General features: G+C 44.4%; 1 protein-coding gene across 3 annotated transcripts in view; it reads right to left on the bottom strand.

The window, feature by feature from the left end:
* DAB1 (DAB adaptor protein 1) overlaps positions 1-25,874 on the bottom strand; it is a 1,136,100-nt gene that overhangs the window by 925,591 nt on the left and 184,635 nt on the right. For all 3 annotated transcript variants that reach the window (XM_059374891.1, XM_059374888.1, XM_059374892.1), the window contains exon 2: positions 1,141-1,271. The gene's annotated coding sequence lies outside the window, so the exon portion shown is untranslated. The remainder of the gene's footprint in view (positions 1-1,140; positions 1,272-25,874) is intronic.

Here is a 25,874-nt window from a genome sequence, read left to right on the forward strand (position 1 = left end):
TTCATACATGGTCACCAAAAAGGAAAAATCAAGAATCTGGGCTTTTCATAGCAAAATTTGGAAATGATATGGAAAGACAGCATCTACTATAGGCCAGGCAGCATAGTGTATTGGTTAGAATGCTGAAGTTTTGCAGAGAGGGGTATGGGTTCAATTGATGGCTCTCCTATGTTTTTAGGGATGGGATGGGGTCAAGCTATTTCATCTTTTGGTATCTCAGTTTCTTCATCTGTAGATGAGGATGATGATGGTATTATCTCTCAAGGCTGTTGTGAGGTTTAAATATGCTCAGAACTTGGCACATGATCAGAGGGTACCATATTCACATCAATAAACTATACTTGCTGTTGGTTCTTTCTTATTATTTTAGCAACATTTTAGCAAATGAGCACAAGCTTGGACCATGGAAGACCCCTAATTTATAGGTGAGTAGAAAAGTGGAAGAGTCCTAAAGCTAACTTATCTGGTGGACCATTTCCATTTCTGAAGGGTATTTATCTCAGGGGGGGTGGGGAACAGCCAGAGAGTTATGTCCCTGTCTTCCATGAGTTGCCTCTCTTTCCTGATGGATTTCCTTAAGGAATATAGATCCACAGGAGATTTATGTGTGAGCTCTGTTACCCAATAGTTAATACAACTTATTTGCCACCACTAAGCATTCATTCTTCCTAGAGGTCAATTCACAAGGTGCCTGCTCCCGTCAAGGGCAAGATTGATAGAGCAGCAGCTGCTGACTTGATGCCTGATGTACATTAGGCCAGCCTCCTCTTTGTCTCTGGACTGGAAGGAGACAGGGGCCAAACTCTAAAATCATCCTTGGAATTGAAAAGTGATCTTAGCTATCATTTTATCCAATCCACTGCCTGGGTACGTGACAAAGCTCAGGCCGAGATCAGGGGAAATAATTTAGAATACAGTGCAGAGGTATGGTTACCAAAGGCCACTTCTCTGTGATAATGTCCTGGGCGAAATGAGAAAAAGAAAGACAATGTTGTACGGCTTTCATAAAGGTGAATGGGTTGGGTGTTTTTTTTTTTTTTTAATCCAAAGTGAAGTTTGTCATACTTTTATGATATTAAGATAACTTTTCTGTATAAGACCATGATGGCTAATGCTGATCACTATCTTGAATGACCTTACCTGGGTAGGTAAGAGTAGATAACACAGTGTCCTTCTCCACTGGTTTGTTGTTGTCGTCCCTTCAGTTGGCTGTTGGTCTATAGATTCCCCAAGAGTCTGGCACTCTCTGATGTCAAGACTGAGAGCAGGAGCTGCGGAGTCAGAAAGACCCAAACTGTTATCTTCGCTCTTTTCCAAGTTGTAGTACTTTGAAAAATTCATTTAATTTCCCTGGGTCTCTAAAATGGTCATGATAACAATGTCTACCTTATAGGCTCGCTGCAAAGAAGACATACCAGATGGCACATGGTTAGCACCGGGCCTGGCACAAAGATGGTGGTAGTGGGGGGTTAAATAGGTTCTTCAGAATTCAATCATGTAGATAAAATGTTTAAAGGAAGAGCAAACACAGAAGGAATGAAAAAGCATTTAATTTCCCCATATGGGATTATTCCTAGATGCAGCCCGTGTGCTTTGAGGACTGCTGCTTTTGGATTCAGACAGAATGGATTTATATGCTACTAACCTGAATCATTTTCTGGTTTACTGATTTTAAATAAGGCAGGTAATGTCTCGCAGCCTCTGTTCCCTCATGCAGTAGAATATAGTGGCCCCTTACAGAACATCAACACAGTGGGCATTTTACACACATCCCTATTTAACATACACAGCAACCTCACAAAATAGATACAATCGATTCTTGTTATTTGCAGTAATGTTCTATAAAGCTGTGGGAATCATGAGCCATTGCTCCTAAGGGAAACACAGAGTTAGGTTCCTTTGAGCCTCTGGTCACAACAATTTCATCAATTGATCAATACATATGTGGATTTATGTGTGTTTCTGTTTAAAGACACTTAATTTAATACAAAGTGGATTCATTAACATTGAAATCATGGCCAACAGCACTGTAACACACTCCTGAATAAAACTTACCTAATACATGTCTTTTTTCCATAAAGCACATCACATCCTTCTTATGCTTATGAATACAAACCGGTACTTCAGCATATACTTGGGGTTTAACCATGGAAAACCATTAAATCACCAAAAGAAAGAACAAAAATGTAAAATACGCGGCACTAGAATGACCTCACAAAAGATACCTGCTTATAGTAGGACCGAAGGCAGAACATTGCCTTGCGTGACCTCAGCTGGGAGTATGCATATTGGGCAACTCCTCATATGTTTGTTGATTTGTGTATGTCTGCTAATGACCACAAAAGCACCAGCAGTACTGAACTGGAATTACAAATAAATTTTAGTGAGCAGCTGGGTTCGCAAATTAAGAATCAAAAAACAAGAATCAACTATACTGTTCCGTGCACAGAGGAGGAATCTGATCCTCTGAGAACTTACTTAATACAACTAGTTTGTGACGGAGTTGATTTGAAATTGGGTCTATATGTTTTCAAAGGATGTTTCCACATTCTTTCCATTACTAACCCTAGCAGCTTGCACTGCTTGTATCCTGGTTACCCTGCCTGTGAAACAGGAATGGTATCAACAGCTACTTCGCAGAAAGATGGTGACGATCAAATTAACTGATGCCCTTGGAAGTGCTTTGTAAACTGTAGAGCATTACAGAGATGTGAGAGTTTTATAAGTAGATTCAATTAAAGTGAAGTTTCACTACCCGGTATTAAGGCTGATGATAATGAGTTCCCTGATTCTCCCACAGCTGAAACAGACCAAGATGAGAACCAGGACCTTGAGAGTCCAGGGATCGATAGCCCTTATCCCAGCAAGCAATGAGAAGCTGGTGATTCAGGCTAATTCAACACAGCCTCAGTGGGATTGTTCTTCTAGGAGTCTGAGAGCAGAAGAAGAGCGTCCAGTATATTTTAGCTAAAAGATCAAAATGCAGGCTGGAGGCACTAAAAAAAAGTGTTTCTGATGTCAAGTCCACTTACAGTTGCTGTTACAAAAATCCATCACTCAGACTACAAAAACATCAACAGAAGCAGCATCAGACAGCACTGTGGATACAGATGAATGACGGCATTGTCTCAAAAAACCCATCTTGAAGCTGCTCGCTATGCTTTAAGGAGGGAGGGGGCTTGGAGCCGGCTGACTCTGTTAATTATAAAAGGGTATTAAATAAAGTTGAGGCCAGACTCATCCAAAATAAGATGAGAAGAATTAACCATCTCTGATAAGGAAAAATTGGTAAAAATGGAGAGAAAGGACTTAAACATCTTCATACCCTTTAACTCACTAATTCCACTTCAAGAATGCTAATAAAATGATCAGATTAGGGAAAATAGTAACACACAAAGATGTTCACAGTGTAGTTGTTTCCAGTGTTTAGCTTTTATAAATAATGGGGAAAGGGTTTAAAAATTATGACACGCCATACCATAAATATTAAATGTAATTAAAAATCATTTTAAGAATTTTTAACAATATGCAAAAAATACGCAGTAAGTATATTATTAAGAAAAGAAAAACAGCAAAAGCAGGAGGCAAAAAGCATGACTCAGCTGTGTTTCTGTGTGTGTTCCTAAAAATGCAACAAACCGAAAATTGAAAGGAAATATACCAAATGTTAATAATCATTGATTTCTTGTTTCTGAGATTATGAGAGGTATTTATACATTTTTTTTGTTTGTTTCCAAGGTTTCTACCATAAATATATACCATTATTATTTTTAAGATGGGGGTAGCAAACAGCACAATGAAAGTACAATCTAATTTGCTGTCACATTCCACACTAAAAGACTTCTTTGATGAACAGAAGCACAGATTAAACAAGATTTAGCCTGTTCATCTAACAGGTCACTGATCTGTAAAAGTATCAGATGTTTTCAGATTTTTCAAATCATTTATTATTAAGCAACTAGTTGGAGTGTAGCCAACTTAATTAAACAAAGAACACGAGATGGCCCCATCCCCAGAACAGCCTCTGGGGGGCCAGGACTCTCCTCTCTTCACCTTTGTACTGCCAGAACCTCAGACCTGCAACAGAGCAGGAGCTCAATAAATATGTATTGAAAGAATTAATACATTGGAAAATATGCTGCCATAAAATCACAGTTCAGGTGCCATCTGTCTTATCTTTCATTCATTCATGTACTCACACAAAGTTTTATTAAGCACTTACTCTCTCTCTCTCTGTATGTATATGTATGTGTGTGTGTATATATATATATGACTAGGCATGGGCAGCCTTCAAGATGATGTGGGACACAGAGGCACATGAAAAATTATTAAATTTCCTTACCTACTGACAAGCCCTTGAAATAGGCAGAGTGACTCTCCTCTAGGGACTCAACTACCCCCACCTTAAGGCTTTGCTAAGGGCAAAGGACAATCCTAGCCTGACGGACCCCCCTACCCCCAACCAGATCCTGTAAGTCTACTTAGTTTTTTTTTAATTTTTATTTTTTTAAATTTATTTATTTGACAGACAGAGATCACAAGTAGGCAGAGAAGTAGGCAGAGATAGAGGGGGAAGCAGGCTCCCTACTGAGCAGAGAGCCTAATGCAGGGCTCTCTATCCCAGGACCCTGGGATCATGAGGGTAGAGGCTTTAACCCACTGAGCCCCTGTAAGTCTACTTTAACAATTCCTTTGGAAACTTGATCTATAAACCTCCAAGATAGTGCCGACAATCATTCCCAAGCATATGGCCCACTATTACTGGTAATGAGTAACCTTTTCCCCAGACAATAGCTAGCCCCTCAAGGTCCTAGAAACCTTGCTTCCAGAATTCCTTAGAGACTTACATCATCCCTAATCCCCTCCCCAACTTACAAGTATATAATGGACCACTCCTCACGTCCCCAGGGCAGCAGCTCTTCCTGCCCATGGGTCCTGTCCCTGTGCTTTAGTAAACCACCATTTTGCACCAAAGATATCTCAAGAATTCTTTCTTGGTCATCGGCTCTGGACCTCACCCCACCAAACCTCACCTATGTTCTAGATCTTCATCAAAGACATGCAATGACCCATGACATTCCTAACACATAAACAAATAAAAAACTTCACACAGTAAGAAAGTCATGAATAAAATGCTAACAGGGTTCCCAAGAGGGAAGAATTTCTCCAGGTGGAAAGTTCCAAGAAGGCTCCCTAGAGGGCATAGGATTTGAATGGAGTCTTGTAGGATGGATAGAACTGGGACATGAGTAAGGGAAGTAGGGAGAAGGCATTCACTGAAGTACTAACAAAAGCAAAGTCTTAAGGTAAGAATGTCCAAGGTTTAGGGAAAACCAGAAGTGCTTTGGCTAGTGGGCTAGAGCAGGGAGTGGAGGGAATGCTGAAGCCAAGGAACTAGGGAGGGTTTGGAGTGTCATGTTAAGACTGGTTTTCTCCCATAGATAAAGGACAACAGTGGAAAGACGTTGAATAGGAGAGTGCCCCGTTCAGAGAAACAATTTAAGAAGATACTTAGGGGGGAACCTGGGGGACACCCCGGGGGGGGGGGGGCTCAGTAGGTTGAGCATCCGACTCTTGATTTTGGCTCAGATCATGATCTCGGGATTGTGGAATAGATCCCTGCATCTGGCTCTATACTCAGCGGGGAGTCTTCTTGTCCCTCTTCCTCTGCTCTCCACCCCCCCACCAAATAAATAAAATCTTAAAAACAAACAAAAAACAAAGAAGAAGAAGATAGTTGGACAAAATGGACAGGAAAAGGGGGAGGCAGGGCCTCAAGTGAAGCAAAACTCCCCTTGACAAAAGCCTCCAGTGAATGGCTGGGAATATTCAACCAGCTAAGCAGCTGGAATCCCAGCTCCTAGTTTCTTCACTCACCAGGACTGCCCCGGGTCTCTGCAGCTGGATTTCTTTTAAGATGAGATTCCAAGGACCAAGCTTTAGAGAGATGCTTAAACCCTAGGCTCAACCACCAGCCCTACTGCTCCTCCCCATCAGAAGCAGTTGAATTGCTTTGCAAATATATGCAGATACATGCGGATAACAAAGCCATTCACATGTGCCCCAAGCCTCAAAGGGAAAGGTTTGCTTTGATCAAAGCTCATAATGGGATATATCCAAGGGGCAGAAAAACAATATCCCAGCTCAGCCCAAACAAGGGAAGGTTTAGATTCCGGAACAGAATGCCTGGTTTTAGTAACTGCTATTCCACTAAATACTAGGGCCCATGGCTTTCTCCTTCTATTTCTCCATTTCCTGAAGTTGGAATAGCTGTAAAAGATCTTCCCTCTGCTTTAACTTCGCATGGCTACAAGTACGATAAAAACGTGCGTGTGCATGTGCGTGTCTGTGTGTGCATGTTAAATCTGATCCTCTAACCTCCTTTAAGTATGGTCCACAGGCCAGCAGCATCTGCATCATCTGGGAGAAGGCAGAATCTCTAGCCAGATTCCAGTACTAGTGAGTCAGAATGTGCCATTGAACAAGATGCCAGGTGGGCATTATAATGTGAGGAGCACTGATCTAAGTAGCCTCAGTAACCATAATGATAAACTCCTAAAGGCCAAGACTCATTCTTGTTTACCTTCCTGTCCCCCAGGCGTGGTGCCTAATCAGTAATCAACACAGGCCTCTCTTCCCTCTTCTATGAAATGAGATAATAGCTACCTCAGGGGTGACGGCGTGCAGTGAACAGAATATTAAATATAGAAGGTTCCAGCACAATGCCTGGCATGGAGGGGGGGCCCCAAGATCCAATTCCCTTCTCACTCCTGTTCTCTGTTAAAAGCACTTGCTGATCTGCGTGTTAGTTGCTTAAGTTGAGCATTTTGTATTTTCAAAAACATCTACCTCATCTAATTCGCACGTTCAGAGAGCAGGAGTTGCTGGCTGAGCTTTACGAGTCAGAAAACCAGGAACCAGAGAGGTTAAAGGTCTTGTGCAAAGCCCCAAGGTAGTAGGGGCAGAGCTGGAATTTGAACCAGCCCTCCTCCAAGCCACCCTTAACCCCACAGCCACCCTGTGTAGCATGCAGGACAGATCACACAAACACCCTACTGAAAAATCTCCAGGGTAGAATCTACATTTTTTTGCACAGCCCAGGAGGGCACAGTGTGATGTGGATATACTATTGAAGGTGCCCTCTGCCCGCAGCGTGGCCAGGGGCTTGGTGTGTCAGGTAAGACGATGTGGCGAAGGATCCAGGGAGAATCCTATGACCGGCCCTCCGCCTGCTTCTGTAGGCTGTTGTTTCTCACCCCTTGTTTCAATCACATTTTTAAGTCCAAGGTCATCGGCCCTCTCACCTCTCCCTCCATTCACTATGGTCCCTTTCTTTGGAACGGGCTTGACTAACCCACAGTGTCAGATGGCTTCGACTGCCCCCCCTAGACACACCTTCCATCTTTCCACTCTGCCCTATGCCTTTTGAGGCTGATCTGTCTGGGCCATGGTGAGGGTCCTCAGGGCCTCCGGTTTCCAGCTGGGTTTGTCAGAGGATGAAAGGGAAAGAGGGGAGTGAGGTCAAGAATGTATTCCCTTGGTTCTTTCGTATAAAGTCAATGAGATCTAGCTATTTCCCTCTCAGGAAGGCTCTCTTCTGTCAAGGAGGCCAATGTTATAAGGCTTTCCAGATTCTGGTCAGTGCAGCCTCCTCTCAATGCATGGGGCTTGGGTGGTTTCAACTGGGTACCATATGCCTATACGATGGCTTCTGGTTTCCTTAGACCCTCCCCTTTGGGAATACCCCTTCCTTCAATGATCTCATTTTGATCATGCCCTTTGTTTCCTGTTAGGAGCCTGCTGAAACAGTCTTCATCCAGCTAAGTCCTACTGAACCTTCAGAGTAATCCAAGGGCCACCGTCTCTGATGCCATGACACCTCCTCTCATAGCATTTTTCACACATTACTAAGTGTTCACATTCTCATCTGATTTTTTCAAGGACAGGGATAATGTTTTTTTTTTTTCAACTTTATAGCCTCACTATCTAGAAAGAACTCTACAGATACGTGTTGAATAGATTAATTAGGAGGGACAAAGTTGACTTCTCTTACGCAAAGCACTTCTACCTTATGAAAATGAAGAAAATCTCTATGGGAATTTTTTTTTTTAATATTCAAGGCATTGTTATTCTACACTTAGACTGATCTTTTCTCTTTAATCACTTAACCTGGGCTTATTCCAGGCATACTGAGACACATTTCACTATGCATAGTGGTGTGATGTCTAGGGATGGAGTGAAATTCAAGTCTAAAATTGCTGGAAGGAATGGTAACACTTGGAATTCTTGGATGGCCACCATGATCCCTGCCTCCCAATATGCAAGACCCCATGTGATTCCTAACCCTTGAGTGTTGCCTGGGCCTAGTAACTTGCTTTTAACAGGCAGAATACAACAACAGAGATAGAAGGTGGCTCTGGCAATTTGGTTCCTAAAGAGTGTGACTTCCATCCTGCTGGCACTCACTCACTCTCTCTGGCTCTCTCTTTGCTTACTCTGATGAAACCTGCCACCATATTTCTGAGCTGCCCTATGGAGAAGCCCATGTGGTAAAGAACTGAGGGCAGCCTCCTGCCAAAAGCCAGAAGAACCAAGCCCTTGGTCTCAGTGTCTGCCAGGGAATGAATCCTGCCAATAACCACTGAGTGGGCTTGAAAAATGGATCCTGCCCCAGCCAAACCATGGGATGACTGCAGCCCCCAAAATACTGCAGCTTGAGCCAGAATCCAGAACCCAGAGGAACCAGCTAAGCTGCCTCAGTTTCCTCATCTACAGAGAGTGGGAGATATTCAATGTTGTTATTTTACGCCACTAATTGTGGGATGATTTGTTATGCAATGACAGGCAACCAACTCAAGGATTTTCTCCAAATTAAGTATCAGTGGCACAGTCCTCGTTCTGGTCTGCCAGATCCCATAGTTAGAATGGGAAAACCGGAGGGAAATAGAGACAAAGATTGAATGTTTGCAGATTATAGCTGTTCTAGTAGCACTTAGCCCAGAAATGATCTCTTCCCATCCCAAAGAAGAAATTTAATGATATCATCTTCCTGGTCTTTATGTCTTTTGTTGAAAAGGTAATTTGGTCTCGCAGCCCCTGGCCCTCCTCCCCAAAATGAATCCAGTTAACAATGAAAACTAAGCTTCTACTTGCTGAGCATTAGGGATTGTCTGCAAAACGGCCAACAGCAATCCTTTCCATTCCTGTATATGCACGCTACTGGTCCCCAGAAGAGGTAGGGTCTACCTCCCCTTGAACCTTGCGTCTTACTCTGACCAGCAGAATGTGGCAGAAGTAGCCACGGCCTTAAGGGGCATAGCAGTATTTATTTTCACATTCTCAAGAGCTCTGGGATATCACGTAAAGAAGCGTGATTACTCTGCTAGAGAGGGAGGGTAACTGGAGAGAAAAGCTTTAGAAGGTGAGAGGCAGAAAGAGAGAGAGAGAGAGGGAGAGAGAAAGCCCAGAGAGAGAGAGAGAGAGAGAACACGAGCCCAGCCAGTCACCAGCCATTGGTGCCGCCCCAGCTGCAGGGCCAATCACGTGAAAGAAGTGATCCTGGACCCCCCCAGTCCCAGACGAACTCCTCCACACAGAGCTTAATGCAGGGAAAATACATGTATACACATGCTTCATTTTAAAGAGAAGCTTGCTTTTGTTTGTTGGCTCCAAGCATCCCTTAGCCCATGCTAAGCAGGAAGCAGAAGAGAAGTCACTGACAGGAGAGTGCCCTTCTGGATCCCACCCCAGGGAGAGGGCCGGGAAGCTCGGGTGGCAGTCTTTGTGCCCCGAAGGTGCCCGAACAGTAATAACAGCAGTTAGAAAGCACTTAGCCCTCCTCTTGTATGAACTCATTCAATCTTTCCAATAATTCCATAAGTTAGGAACAATCATTAGTCCTACTTTACAGATGAGAAAACTGAGGGATACGTAGGATCATGAACTTGCCCAAGGTCATGCCCCTATCTGGTAATCAGAGAGCTTCAGCCCAGCGTCAGGGGGCTCTGCATTAGCACCAGTAATGATGAGACAGGGTGGCTGGCTGAGGGCCCCTGGCCACCCCAGGCTGCCCACAGGCAGGTTTGGCTCCCCACTTCCTGGAAGTCTATCTAAGGCCAGCTATGGTTCTTATAGGCGCCACTAAACGTGACTAGTTGTTTCATTATCTACTTTATCCCAATCCATCAAACACCGTTATACAAAGGCCAAATGAACACTTTTGTCATTAAGCCAAAATATTGCAATTTTAGGCCAAAAGGTTTCTGCTACTTTTTTCCACAGTCTGCAGTAACAAAACCTAGCAGACGACAAAGCAGTGCCCGATGCAACTGAAGTATGGCAGGGATGCGGAGAGTGGCGCGTGACACAGCTGGACAAGCAGGCAGGTAGAGATTCGTAGGGCCCCACAGGAAGAATAGATTTGTATTCAAGTATTAAGGCAGGCCATCTGTGGCAGGAGACCTCTGCTCTCTTCTGTTTCCTGGGTACCCAGCGGCACCACACTTCCCAGCCTCCCTTGGAGTTAGCCACAGCCCTGAACCTGACTTCCAGCCCATGGAATGTAAGCAGAAGTGATGGGACTCATTTCCAGGTGTGGCCTGTTTAAGTTGCCTAGGCCCTCTCCTTCCTCTTGAAATGACGCCCCCAGGGTGCCTCTGAGGGAGCAGGTGGGCTCAGGGTTCCACTTACCTCCCCTTGGATCATTTGCCTGCAGGGCTGACTCCAGGTGTTGTCTCTCTCCCAAATGCCAGACCCCACCTCCCCCCATGTCCTCATCCGTGACCTGCCCTTAGGGTCAGAACACCCTCAGCCGACCCACACTGTTTGCCAGAAGTACCTGGGAAGTTCTGTCTCCCTAGATAGAGGTTGCCCTTCACCAATGAACAGGCGTAAATACTCCAGCTCTCTTCTCCTAATGGTTCAATGCTGAGCTGGGATCTACAGTGTCTCTAGATCTTGACTTGTGGGATTAGGCTAAAATTATCTCCTTGGGCTTTTGCTTGATACTACACCCTTGCCTGATTTCCTTCCCTTCCTGGTCCCGCTTCCCCATGTTTGTATCAGTTTTTCCCACTTAAACTTCCTACAAATCACTTTCATATGAGTCCTGGTTTCAGGGTCTGCTTCCAGGAAATCCAATCTAGGGGATCTTTGAAACCATGTGTTAAGAAGGCTTGAATGACTCTGTAGAGTGGGGCCGCCCTGCTGAGCTTTGCACGCATTCAGCCTGTCACTCTTACATGTGGGCTGTTGCATGGTTTTGGCTCCCCTTGCTACAGCAGCTAGCCTTCCCCAGCTGATACACTAAAAAAAATATTAAGCAGAAGAGTGACTTGATATCTTCTATATTTACAAAATAATTTATGGCTCACATACAGGAGCTGGAGGGTGGTAAGGGAAATGAAGAGACCCATAAAGCAATTCTCATAAAAGTGTAGGAGACAATCAGTTGCGGCTTCTCAGACCTGGGCGCAGGATATTTGAATGTGGACATTCCAGGACACACTTTGGAGACAGAAATGAGATTGGCTGCTGTTAGACCGGGTAGGGGAAAGAAGAGGAATCCAGATGTCCTAAAACTCTGGATTGGTGATTACAAAGCTTGCACAGATGCACGTGATGAAGCATCACTACATCTGAAACTAATGATGCACTATATGTTGGCTAATTGAATTTAAATTTAAAGTTTAAAAATAAAATAAAAAGTCTAGACAAGCGATGTATAGATCATCTCACATTCAAGTGCTGTACTTGTACAGCAAACCTAGAGTTGGTCCCGCTGTAGGGCTATCTTGGTCCACTTTACAAAATGTCTCTTGCTTTTCCAAAGTAAGGAAAAAAAGAGGCAATGGTGAGTCAGGAGTTACCAGTCAAGCACAAATCCGTGACCATGACCCCTCTTCCGGGTCTCCTCTCACCTGGGTAGACAAGCTGCCTCTTACTAAAGCCATAGTTTGCAAATGGCACTTGAAGAAAGATTTTGCCGGATGAGATATTATTGAAGAACCAAGATTTAACAACAGGTTATGAACTAGGGCCCTTCCATTGTGAGAGAGAGGTCTCACACAGAATCTGCAGGGTGTACAATGATGATCAAGACGGGGTCTCTGTTTCCAAGGAGGAAATGTCCTGCCAAAAAGATGGTTCATCATGAGAGACTACTCTGAAAAACAAGCTGCGGGTTTTGAAGGGGCGGGGGGGGGGGGGTGGTGGGGGGGGGGGGGGGGCGTACCGGGTGGGGGGGATTAGAGGGGGCACGGATTGCATGGAGCACTGGGTGTGGTGCAAAAATAATGAATACTGTTATGCTGAAAAAAAAAAAAAAAAGATGGTTCATAATCTACCCCCCACACCTCAAAGTTTGATATGCATATTAAGTTAAATATGTATTATGGGTAATATCAGAAGGCAAAAAGATCATTTGAAACTTAATTTCAGTGCCTCCAATTTCCTGCCTTTTCCTGGGCATCACAAAAAAACACTGTATAGTCAGGGCTTTCTTACAGACCCACCTGTCCCAATTTGCTTTCCTCCTTCCCACCTGGGTACCCCCAAGGGCTTCCCACAGAAACCACCCCCCCACAGAGGGCTTACTCAATTGAGCATATCTTATTTTCTGTATTTCTGATGCTTTGATGTGTGGCAGGAAGCATTCCTCCCAGGATTAGCTAATTCCTAGAGACAGTAAACAATTTTTCCTGGAGTGCACTTCTCAGATGCAAATAAGCCAATCCAGATCCTGTACCTCCTTCCACCCCTCAACACTCTAGGCCACTTCCATCTACCCTAATCACCCCAGGGCCAAGTACTAAACAACCAGGGACAGCCCGATGCCCAGAGCCCACTGAAATTATTCAAACAAGCCAATAATATACCTGCTTAGCCCGCCTCCAGTTCCTTCCTAGAGAAGTCACAATGAAGACTCTAGCCCACGGTTCCCCCCCATTCCCTCTGCCTTCTGACCAAGCCTGGAGCTTCCATTTGGACCCTGGGACCTGCTGTGACCCCTCCTCTGGGGATCTGTGGGCAATAAACTATGAATGACAGTCATCTGATCTGGTGGCTTTGCCATACCTAAATAATAATAAAAACTATATTTTAAAACACATGTCCCCAGCAGAGCCCTCTATCTCATTCCATATCCCCCACAATAGTCCTTTCCTCTGGGAGCTTGGTGTCTGAGATGCAAGCCCTGTCCTGGTCCCTTGTTTGGAATCCATGAGTCGCACGGTAGCACACGGTGAAAAGCACGGTTTTTCAGGGTCGGAATGCCTACGTAATCCAGGGAAGTTCCTTCGGCCTCACTGTGCTACATCTTCCTCTTCTTCATACAGGGACAGCGAAAGTGCCCGTTTCATAGGTGTATTGTGAATGAGGCAGTGGAGGTGAAGTGCTAAGAACAGAGCCTGGGATGTAAAATGAATTCAATACCTTGTCAGTGATCGCCACCCACCACATGCGTGGGGAGCAAAGAATGGTAACAAAACTAGCAGAGGCATCTAAAATGTCACCTAGTGCCTCACCGATGCCTTCCGCACACACAGACTGAGGGATGGGCAGTGGGGAGGAATGATTGCATATTCATAAGCACCTCCAACCAAATTAATTGATAGGGTACGATAGTAATAAAAAGAATTAATTTCCATTTTAATAACTTCGCATGCTACATGTTAAGTATAGATCCGTATTACTAGTGGTCACACAATTTCCCCTTTGCATCTGTTCCATGTTGATTATGATGTCAGGAAAGCAAAAGTTAAATCCCCTTTTAAGGAAGGAAAAAAAAATCTAATTTAATAACATTACAATCCTGTTGAAAGCAGGATTAAATCTTAATAAGGGTGGAAGGATGTTGTGTTTCATGTCTGTTCCTCTTGAAGCCCCGGCAACTTGTTCGGGGCTGGAGACCACGTTGTCAGAGGACTTCACAGCCCGCCCCGGCCTCATCCTCTGGCTTCCAGACGCGGCGGCAATCTCCAGCGGTGCTGACACCTTCATTTTCACATCTCCCTTCCCGGCTCTTTTTCTCATTAAAGCAGCTTGATTCTGTAATTTCTACCAGTACAGATGAAGATAAAATGACTCCCAACTTTTACTTTGACCTTATAAAACTATGTAATTGGTGCAGAACCTTCAGGCTAAATGAGTTTCCTTTGGACGGAGAACCCTGGTCAGAAGAATCATAGAGTTAAAAATATGCCACATGTCCAAGTAGAAGTAGCTCACAAACTGATGTTCTGTTTGCCTGTACGGAAACTCGGGTCCAACGCCGATCTCAGGGAAGTCTAGTGTTTTATTTATTCATTTTTTGCTCTTAAAAATAAATTGAATTGCTCAAAATGCAACAAAAAGCATCCATCTCAATTCTCTCTTGTTTTACCAAATCTCACAATTCTGAGAGAATTCTCAGAACCCACAGAAACTGGGGCTAAACTCCTAAGAGTTGCATCTGGGGCCCAAAGAGCGGCCCCGGTGTGATGCACCCTCTCACCTGTCCCTGCTTCGTCACACCTACGGGCCAGTTACACATTACAGTTCCCCAAGACGGGCCACACTGGGCCCTAGCTCTGCACCTTCACACTGGCAAAGCCTACATATCTGAAATATTCTCTCCTACTAATCCTTCTGCCAAACTCCCTCTCCACCTTTCAGCTCCAATATCTTCTCTCTTTTTTTTTTTTTTTTTTTAAGATTTTATTTATTTATTTGACAGAGAGAGATCACAAGTAGGCAGAGAGGCAGGGGGAAAGGGGTGGGGAGCAGGCTTCCTGCCAAGCAGAGAGCCTGATGTGGGTCTCGATCCCAAGACCCTGAAATCATGACCTGAGCCAAAGGCAGAGGCTTAACCCACTGAGCCACCCAGGCGCCCCTCCAGTATCTTCTCTTATGAAGTCCTTAATGCCTTCCTCCCTTGATGATCCTGGGCAGAGGCTCTGTATGCTCTTGGAATCTTGAGCAACCTGCATTTAGAGTGGTCCAACTACTGCAGGGATTAACTTCCTTGTCTCTTGCAGGTGGCGATCAATGAGGGTAGAAGCACATTCTTCCATCTGTTTCCCTACACAGCACCTAGAACAAGGCTCAGCGTGTCTCAGCTGATGTCTGTAGAATGACTAGTGAGAACCTACCTTGCGTGGTGCTCACGCAAGGGGCAGCTCTTGATCTTACCCCACCCATACACATTCACGTGAGCCCCCCAACCCCAAGCCACTCTTCCCACCATCCTCATGTTCCTCATGTAGGACCTGAGGTATCGAGGGGAGACGTAACCTACCCGAGGTCACACAGCTAACAAGTGTCAATGCACAGTGTGAATTCCAGTTCAGGCAGTCTGTCTGTAGAACACCGCCCCCTCCTGCTCTGGGACAATCCCCCAGACTGACTGTCAGCTTAGCCTCCTCTAATGTGCTAGGACCGGTGCTGGTGTTTCTTATGCTCCAGGCTGTGGAGGACTTGCAGGTGGAATTGGGGCTGGCATGGAATGAACGCTCTGCTCAACGAGCCCCTCTCTGGAGAGACACATCAAGGGATGGCACCGAAGTCTGACTGCTGGGTGGTCTACCAGGCAGCTCTGCTAATCAAAGGGCTCATGCCCCAGACCAACCTCCCAGCTGAGGCTGTTTAAATGCCCACATGGTTGGGCCTTTGGATGGTTGATAAATAATAGAAGGTACAAGTATTCCTCCTCATCTGCTAAGGATCTTCGTTATCGTCCGTCACAGGGCAGGTCATTTCTGCACAGGAAGGTTTGCTTGTTAAGCTGAGCCCCAGTCACAGGTGGCTGCTGAGTTAAGGGGCAAAGAAATAAAATGAGAGGGCCATGCATACAGAGATGCTGGCTCCTTTAATGGCACTCTAATAAAAGCCCCGTTGGACTTCTTGCCAACAACCTTGGAAGCATGCTCCTACTTGGGCATGCTAAGGCAGGTCCGACTTACGGACAATATCTTAACAGTACCGTATTTAATAATCAAAGGCTTTTGTTGTTGTTATTGTTTTAAGATTTTATTTGTAAGTATGCCCTACACCCAACATGGGACTCAAACTCACAACCCCAACGTCAAGAGCCACATGCTCCCCTGACTGAGCCAGCCAGGCACTCCCATAGGGAAGGAGGCTTTTAAAATGTTTTATTATTTTTTTTAAATTTCCAATTGTTCATATATTCAGCCAACATTTATCTGATAGCCTGCTGTGTGCCAGACACTGTGTAAGGTACTAGGAAGGCAGAAATGAAACAAAGCAACACCACCCCCCTCCTCCCCCTGATAGCTACCATTTACCAAGTTGTTACTATGTGTCAGGTCTTCAGAAGACCCTATACATCTAAGGCTACACATAGGAGTGCTTGTTCTGTGCTAGCAACAAATGCATGGCATATTGAAAACACAGGCATAAAAGGAGGAGGAGGGGAGCAGGGAGAAGTCCCCACAGGAAGCAATCGACAGAGGCAGAGACAGTAGCTGGGAAGGGATAGCCCAGCGAGGACAGCACGTGCAAACTGTTCTCACGGAAGCATGAAACAGCGTGAGCAGCAGCTCAATACACCTGAAGCCCACAGTTCAAGGAAGGGGACAGAGAGACTTAGGAAGGAGCCAAGATATTCTAAGGGGACAGAGAGACTTAGGAAGGAGCCAAGATACTCTAAGGAGCTTAGATTTATCTCGAAGGCATGGAGCACCCTTGAAGGGTTTTAAATGAGAAGGAGGGAGGCTGTGTTTTGTCAGATTTGCATTTCAAAATGAGTGCTCCAATCCAGCAGGAGGAGGGGGAGGTAAGCCCTGCAAGAGGGGGATGTGATGTCAGAGGAAAGTTCAGCCATCAGACTCAGTGCAAAGGGGTCTATAATGGAAATATGTGCAGATCAAATGTCCTGACAACGTATCCTAGAACTAATGGGTCACTGGAACATTAACGTATAGTTGCTGTGTTGTTGATTACCAACTATGCTAACTAGAGACTAAAATTCTCTGTCCCTTTGGGACAGATCTTGTTAACAACATGTTCCCCATCTGCATATCAACTTCTCCATCAACAGGAAGGGATATCATGGGGCCAGTGAAAACAGGGACCCAGGGATTTAATTCAGTATTAGGAAATGGATCCTTTAAGTTGTTAGGAAAATGATACACTTTATATATCTCTCCAGTCTCCAGGAGGATTCCAAGGTTTTAAAAAATAAATAAATAAATAAAAAAGTTAGAATTGATAGGAAATTCAGAAACTGTATAGCCCAAACCTTTCAATTCATGGATCCATATCTTTACCTCTTCAGTTCTCTCTGCCTGGAGAACCCTTTAAAGCTGAGCCACCTGACAAAATCCTACTTGTCCATAACCCAGGACGTCTCAAAGTCCTTCATATTCTGTAGCTTTCCCCAATCCCACAGGGCTAATGACTCCCTCTTTAGGTCTCTGATGGTCTTATTGTTTAGGCTTTACTTTTTCGTTCTATAAAATGGGATCATGATCGTGCCATTGACTGAATCCTCAGCAGAGTCAAATCCAGAGGATAATCTCAACCTGCCTGTTTCATGGAGTTGTTAGATATGCCAGGCACCTGCCTATTGATCTCAGATCTCTTCTCTGTCCTTCTTTGTCAAGTTTGTAGCAGATGACATTTCTCTAGCTGCCTTGAGGCTCTTGGGTTGTAAGTTTATATGGCCAGTCTGAGGCATTGTGGGGTGGCTACAGGATAAGAGGAGAGAAGAGGTCAGGGTATTTCAATCCCCATCTCTTCTGGCTTTAAACATTGGCATCTCCAGGAGGATTAGCATCTCTTCCATCGTTCCTTTTAGTTTCTAGCATCTGAAGGTGACCCCAGTCTCTGGGATTGGCTAGCACCACCTTCTCCTTCTGTTCCTCTAGTCTGAGGATTACAATTGCTTCTTCTCATCGCTGGTCTCTGGCTTTCCCCTTTGGATTCTCACTTCAAAGCTTTCTATTTTCTTATTTTTTCTATTTTCCAAACTGAGACACTAGTCAAAGAGAAAAGGGCTGGAGAAAATAGGTTATATTACTGACAACATAGTCTATCAGGGTCTTGTTCTGGTTGTTCAATTCTTAATTTCAAGATAGCATAGTGGTGAGGGTTACAGACTTTGTCAGAGAGACAGGTCTCTTGGGTCTCAGTTCTGTCTCAGTTTCAGCCTTGGTTTCTACTTGTGTTAAGTTAGGGATACAAAAAATATCTACATGGAGAGTTTATGAGGATTACTGATAATATGTAAAAAGCAATTAACACAGAACCTGACACATCATACTCAGTGTTAGCAATGATTATTAATAATGGATAGTAGTAATCCAAATAAACCTATGAGGCTGGTATTATTATTCCTCATGACATGTGAGAAACCGAGGTTCATAGATGTGAAGTAAGATGCCCAAGGTCATATAGTTGATAGAGGCTGAGGGATACTACGATTAAAACTCTGGTTCCAGGGGAGCCTGGGTGGCTCACTGGGTTGGGCCTCTACCTTCAGCTCAGGACAGGATCTCAGGGTCCTGGGATCGAGCCCCGCATCGGGTTCTCTGCTCAGTGGGGAGCCTGCTTCCCTTCCTCTCTCTCTGCCTGCCTCTCTGCCTACCTGTGCTGTCTGTCAAATAATAAAATTAAAAAACAAACAAACAAACAAACACAAACAAAAACTCTGGTTCCAAAGTCTTTGCCTTATCCGCTAAACAGTGTGGGCTCACAGGTGGAAATACACAACGGGAAATGAGAAAGGATGTTACAGATGTCAGGCTGGAGCTACTTGGCTCCCTAATCATGCAAGTGCACTTTTGTAAGGAGCAGAGCTCAGGGGGAGCCAGAACTGTGGACAGACGCTGTCCCGTAGGCAGATCTGCAGCACCTCGGTGATGGCAAGCTGGTCAGGGTCGGTTGTGGGATGAGCTTGCCCCTGGGGAGGCCGCACCCCCACCCCATGATCTGCTGGCAGAGGGCTGTGGAGTGAGCCTCACCTTCTCATTACTGTCCTGCTGAGGGGGTAAGGGCTAATGGACTGCAGGTCCAGGGGGAGAGTCAGCAGCTCCACACAGCTCACTCCCCAGCATCCAGGCCTGATCCTGTGACCTGAGCTCTTCCCACTCCTGAGGCTGCGGGCATTAAGATTCCCTCATTACTGGCCATGCAGATTGTTCCTGGCGATAATGAGGTGGCAAGAGAGGAGACTGTCCTGGGGGAACTTTCGGAGAACCAAGCCTTCCATGGTGGCTGAGTTCCTAACCTGCTATTTTAGAAAATTTCTCTAAACTGCCAGGAATAATTTTCTCCAGGGAAACTCTGACTTTTCTCTGTCTTTCTTAGACTATGTACCAAAAGACGTGCATTTCCACACTCACCCCTTCCTCCCTCTCATCTTTCTTCTCTTCATTCTTCTCCCTCTCTCTCCTTTTCTCCTTCTCTCTCTCTCTCTCTCCCTTCCTCTCTCCCTCTCCTCCCCTCCCTCCTGTACTCTTTCTTTTCCCTTTATTCTTCTAATCCTTCACGTGACATCGGGACACAAGCTTTGGAACAAGCTACATTATGGGTTCAAATCTCAGCTCTGACTCCTGGTAACCAGAGATTTGGCGCATGTTTCTTAACCTTTTGGAGTGTCTATTTTCTTATCTGCAAATGAAGATTCAAATTCTCAGGATTTTGAGATTATTAAATGAGGTCATTTATATAAGGAGGCTTGTAAAGTGCATGGGCACCTACCTGGCACAGAATAAATGTGGACATCATCCTAAATTCAGCAAAGTTTTGTCGAGTTGAGTATTATGTGTGAAGTCCCATGGCAGTAACCGAGGGACAGAAGAAGACTTGATTTCTCTTCCTGAGGAATTTTCTCATTTTGATATTAACGAATAACCAGGGATTTTGGATCTTCCTAAGCTAAATGAAGTTAAATATTTTGCCGGGTGTATATCAAATAATCAATGGGATATAACTGTTTTTTTCTAAAGCCAATCAAACTGGGTTAAAGGACTCCACGGTAACTGAAATGTTTGTATAGTCCAAACCACTTACTTGGGATGAAGCTCCATTCCCTCCACAGGACATGTTTACAAAAGAATAATGGAGGGTTTTTTGTTGTTGTTGTTGTTGTTGTTTTTCCCTATTCTTTATATTGATTCTATTTTCTATTGATTTTTTTTTTCTAATGTAGGATTATGAACAATCCTAAATCCTCTGAAACTAGAAAGAACATGAAGGTAACAAACAATGAAACATCGTGATTTTTATTTGCATTTCTTAATTACTAATGCGGTTGGATATATCTCCATATTAGCTTTCAGCTTTCTTTGCCAGTATCTCTGTTTTATAATTTTAACTGGTTACTATCCATCTGGTATCTTCTGAGCCTGAGAGTTACTTATCTTTGTATCCTTTGTGCAGTGTGGTGCAGTATCTCCAGAGGGATTTGAAAAAAAGTGCTCCTACAATGTTCCAGGCACTGGTGCTAATGCCTGGGAGGTAGGAGGTTCTCAGGGATACCTTCTAAGCTCCATGATGCCTGGATTCTGTTGACCACTCTTTGAATGAAGGAAACTGATTTGGTGCCAGTGGCCCAGGTTCAAAGACGAGCTCTATTGCTTACTGGCTGTGTGACCTTGGGCAAAGTTGCTTCACCACTCTGGGCCTCAGTTGCTCCCACCATAAAATAAGGATAGTCTAGAGAAGCTCTAAGATCCCCCCTAAGTCTTGTTATGACATGATATTTGTGCAACATATTTATGTATAGGATGAAAAATTATATTCAAATTATAACTATTTTAGGAATTCTGTTTCATTTTTCTATAGATTATATCAAGAAGTGGTGTCTACAAGAAATATAATGTGGGCCATGAATGTGAGCCACATATGAAATCTTAAATTTTCTGGTCAATGCCTTTAAGTGAATAAAAACAAACAGGTGAAATTAACTTACACGGTATATTTTCTTTAGGTGAATATAACCAAATATTATCATTCTAACAGGTGGCACTAGCTATATTTCCAGTGCTTGGTAACTAACCCCTTGGGGCCCATAGCTCCTGTGTTGGGTGGTGAGTTACGGAGTGTGGCATGGGGGAAGCTGGCCTTTTCTGCTGCCACTGCCCTCTGGTGGATGTACAAACGAGTGGCATCTCACAGAACAGGTGGGGTGGGTGCAAGGAATTCTCCAGCCTGGGTGTCCTACTGACCATGATCACACGTCCAAATCAGAAACCCAGATAGTAAGGGGATGGTGCAGACGTAGGCCACGGGAGAAGGCACGAAAGACCCTCATGCCGTTCCATACATGTGAAAAAGATGGGCTCTTGTACTAACACTGGAAGTAAACAGGATCATCTCTGTGAGTTGAAAGTCAAGTTCAGAGACTGTTTATTATGAATCTAGAGGGGAAATGTAAATAGCCTGAATGATTTCCAACTCCCTTCCAATGACAGTTATGCCCAGAGTCCTTCAGCAGCTACCCTAATATCCTCCGCAGGGCCTTTTGAGTCTTCAGGGAAAGGATTGATTGCATCTGTTAGGTTTTGGTTCTTTGCAAATTGGTACCAAGCACAGAACACATTTTGTGACCCTTCAGTAAGCGGAATATTTTATTTGCTGGAATAATTCATTGGAATAGCAGAAAGACCATGGGTTTTGCAGTCAGACTTGAATTTGTCATTTGCTATGTGACCCTGAGTTTGAAATTTAATCTCTTTGGATTTCAGTTTCCTTATCTGAAAAGTGGAAATGACTCTTAGTTTGCAGGATACTCTTAGTATTGAAATGATGATTATCTGTTCAATGAATGTTTATTGAGCACATATTATACAATCAGGTATTGCATAGGGTGCAATACAGTAAATAAGATATAATCTGCCTCTTCCTCCACAGAGCTCTCCCTGGGGGGAAAACAAATATTTAAAAGCCATTAGTGTTTGAAAGAAGACACTCAGGGCACTATGGAAGCATGAAGTTGGGAAATTTACGGGGTAGGTCTCAGGCAGGGCCCCCTGAAGAATGACATTAGATAGAGACTATAACAGTGAATAGAGCACTCCCCCCCCCCCCCAGGAGATCAAAAAACAAAAAATCTAGGAAAAGGATTTTGTATGGAGAGGTGTAGGAGGGTGGCTAGAGCAGTGTTCTGGGCAGACAGAATAGTAAATGCAAAGGCCCTGAGGCAAGAGAGACCATGGCTCATCTGAGGATGTAAAAGTAGTTCAGTACAGAATTGCAAGAGGAGACTAATGGGGCTGGAGATTAGTGGGCCAGATCTGGTAGGCTCCTGTGAGTTGAGAGAGTTTAGGCCTGCATCTGGAAGGCATGGAGCTGTTGGCAGGCATTTAACAGGAGAATGACATTGTTGTATTATTTTCAAGCCTTTCTGGCTATTTCTGACATGGATTCAATGACACTGTGGAGCATAAAGTGGAGACTACAGCAGGAATAAGGGTAAAATATGATGGACCTTTGGATGTGGTATGTGTAGTGTGATAGAGAGCAGGGGATTAATCAAAGCAATATTTAGGGAAATAAGAGACAATTAACCAGATCACTCTACCTTCATGAGTTACTCCTTAGCATGTGGTTGATAGGATTTGCCTGGTGGTGTGCTCTTCCTTAAGCCACAGCCTCAGCGAATAGGTGCTGATGCTCTGCTCCCTGCCACATGCTGACCTAGATCCTGTAGATACCATGGCAAACAAAAACAGACCAAAATTCCAAGCCTCAAGGAACTTACATACTCTTAGAACTATAATGAAGATAACATATGCTACAGTAGGTATCAGTGAATATTGATTCATCCTTCCCATGCCTTCCCCAATGGTGATGGAAACCTGATTTCTATATTTACATTTAAATAGCACTATAAAATCACTCTGCAAGCTACAGGAATGCTGTGATTCCAAACAGAAGTCCAAGACCCCCACGGTGTCCACTATACACAAGTACAGGTTGATAAAACCCTGGTTTGGCTCTGACTTCCCATCATCTCACCTACACCATAGGGGACCACATTACTACCCGCGCCGCACGTTCACTTGTATGTAATGCTGAAGAGAAGGAAAGAGATGGAAGAAGTTAGCAAGGAGATATAGAGCTGGTCATGACCTTCTTCTTGCCAAGCACGAACTACACACCAGCACCATGCTGGTCCTTTCTATCCAAATCTGCAGGTGTGCCATTATCAACCGTGTTTTACAGATGAAGACACTACGTCCTACAAAGTTTCCAATGTTTCAGTCCTGGCTCAGTTATGTATCAATTGTAAGTCTCTTAATCCTGAATCTCCTTTCACATCCTATATAAAATTGGGATGAAAATGTCAATTTCACCAGGGGTCTTCCCCCCGCCCCCCGGTATCAAAAAACACAGTGTATGTAAAGTACCTGATGCCCAGGATAATTATCTATACATTTTAGTCACCTTTGCTCCTTCTACTCACCTACCAAGAGAGATAACAGAGCTGTTCCTAGATCTACAAAAAAACAAAAAAACAAAAAACAAACTATTCGTAACTTAAAGACTCTACTGTGCAGAGGGTTCTCTCCACTCCTCCATCCCTTTTCATAATCTCATGCCATTCACTCCCGGCCCAGGCTTCTTGGAGTCCACGTTTCCACCAGCGGATGTCATGGGGATGCTGGCTTCTCTACTTACAAGTGCAGACCACCACATTAATGAGAAGTATTTACACGCTGTGGGCTGAGAAATCCACAACTTCTTACTGAAATGAAGGCAGGGCTGGGTGCAGTGTCGCTGGTTACTGCTAGACATAAAACCCATTATCAGCTCATTGGCCACTCCGACATAAAACTGCTTGGTCCCTCAAAGATATTTCCCCACCAAGGGGCTACGTTTAATAAGAACCATGGAGGACAGTAAAAAGCACATTTATTTCCTATAAACTACAGAAAGTCTTTATTGCTTATAGGATAAATAACAGGCCTCTGTGAATTACTGGTCTGTGATTCCACTGAGGAGGTTTGGGTCATGGACCACAGTGGGGAGAAACTGCTGTTTTAAAAAACCAGGTCCTGGAGTGGAAGAGGCAAAGGAAGAAGATGAGTTTCTGCATAAAAGACACGACAACCTGCTGTCAAGCAATGGTCCAGCACAGGAATATTCTCAAGGGCACGGGTAGCCTTTCCACTCAACGGCAGGAGGCCTAAAGCAAAATTACTAAGCAATAAAAACATTATCTCGTCTAATAATTATGCTGAGAACATCATCATAACCCATCTTTTTACTAGCCCCTTAAAATTCTCTGGGAAATAAACAACATGGGGATTCTCATCCCCATTTGACAGATGGGGACCTGTGTTAATGCGAGATCCGCAGGAGGGCAGAATGTGCCCCTGTGTTTTGCAGAAGACAGTCCTTTAAAGACCGTGGGCTGCAGAACTGGCCACTATTAAATCCTCCCTGACCTGGTTGCACTGAGCTCCCACTGTGGTGCATCCTTGCTGCTTCTCGAAAGCTCCGGTGTGCTCTGGTCTCAGGCTCTGCCTTGTCTTTCCTTTCACCTAGAACCCTCATCCCTCCAGGATCAGCATGCCCTCCTCCCTCAACTCTAATCAGATTGTTGCTCAAATATCACCTTCTCAATGATCCATCTTGCCACTGTGTTTCCACCGGCAACCCCACTCCAAGCACCACTCATCTCTCTTTTCTGCTCTGCTTTGATCTGTTTCAGATCAGATCCCCATCAGAATGAGCTCCACAACAGTAGAGAATTTTGTTTGCTTGGTTCACACCTAGCAGCTAGATCAGGGATGGGCACATACCGGATGCCAGCAAACATGTATTGAATGGATCCATGTGCAAATGAATGGATTAGTGCTGTGTGTTGTGATGGTGACTGGCCACAGCCCTTCGAAAGAGGCCCCACGGCAACAGATTGCCGTCCAGCGCCATTCATGGTAACAGCCGCAGTAGTGGCTGCTTGCTGAGCATGTATGACAAATACCATGTCCTGTGTTAAGCTCGCTGGTTGAGTTGGTTTGTACAATCATCTCAGCAACTGCATGAGGAGGCATATGCTCAAAGTCACACAGTTAGTTGGACATGGAGTAAACTAGTTGTTTTTTTAATTTAATTTTTAAATTTATTTTTTATTATATTAGGTTAGTCACCACACAGTACATCATTAGGTTTTTAAAATATTTTATTTATTTGACAGAGAGAGAGAGAGAGATCACAAGTAGGTAGAACAGCAGGCAGAGAGGGGGAAGTAGGCTCCCCGCCACGCAGAGAGCCAGATGCGGGACTTAGTCCCAGGACCCTGAGATCATGACCTGAGCCGAAGGCAGAGTCTTAACCCACCGAGCCACCCATGCACCCCTAAACCAGTCTCACCCCAGATCCCATGTTCATTTTAAATGTTAGGTTATATGGTCTTTCTCATCACAATCTAACTTGACTATTTTCTGCCTCCTGCGCTCTGCTTTGCATTAGTGTCCTAGAGCAAGATGTTGTTTGCCTGCCTGTCTAGATCCACACCCGAACCTTCTCCACTGGGTTCCACACCCATGTGGCTAATACATGTGGACTACACAAATGGGCTCTCTTGTCCTCTGGCTTTTAGCTGGGGGGGCCAATGGGGTCTCAACAAGAGACCAGGTGGAAGAAGAAATTGAGTCAGGGTATCCATTTAGGCTCCCTCCCTCTATAGTCACCTTGGATGGGCTACCTCCCTTGCCCAAAGGTCACAGCTCTTCTCAAAGTGGCTGTCTTCACATAATGTTCTGCTCTGGGTTCTAAGGGCTACTCCCTCTCCTACATCTTTCAGACCCATGGGTGGTAACAACAGGTGACCTGCTCTATCCCTTGCAGTTTCTCTATACCTTGCTCAGTAAACAGTCCCTTTATTAAAAACTGTCTTGAATTATCCTAATCCAAGAGTGCCA

Source organism: Mustela nigripes, chromosome 14 (assembly GCF_022355385.1).
Source record: "Mustela nigripes isolate SB6536 chromosome 14, MUSNIG.SB6536, whole genome shotgun sequence".
Classification (NCBI taxonomy): Eukaryota; Metazoa; Chordata; class Mammalia; order Carnivora; family Mustelidae; genus Mustela; species Mustela nigripes.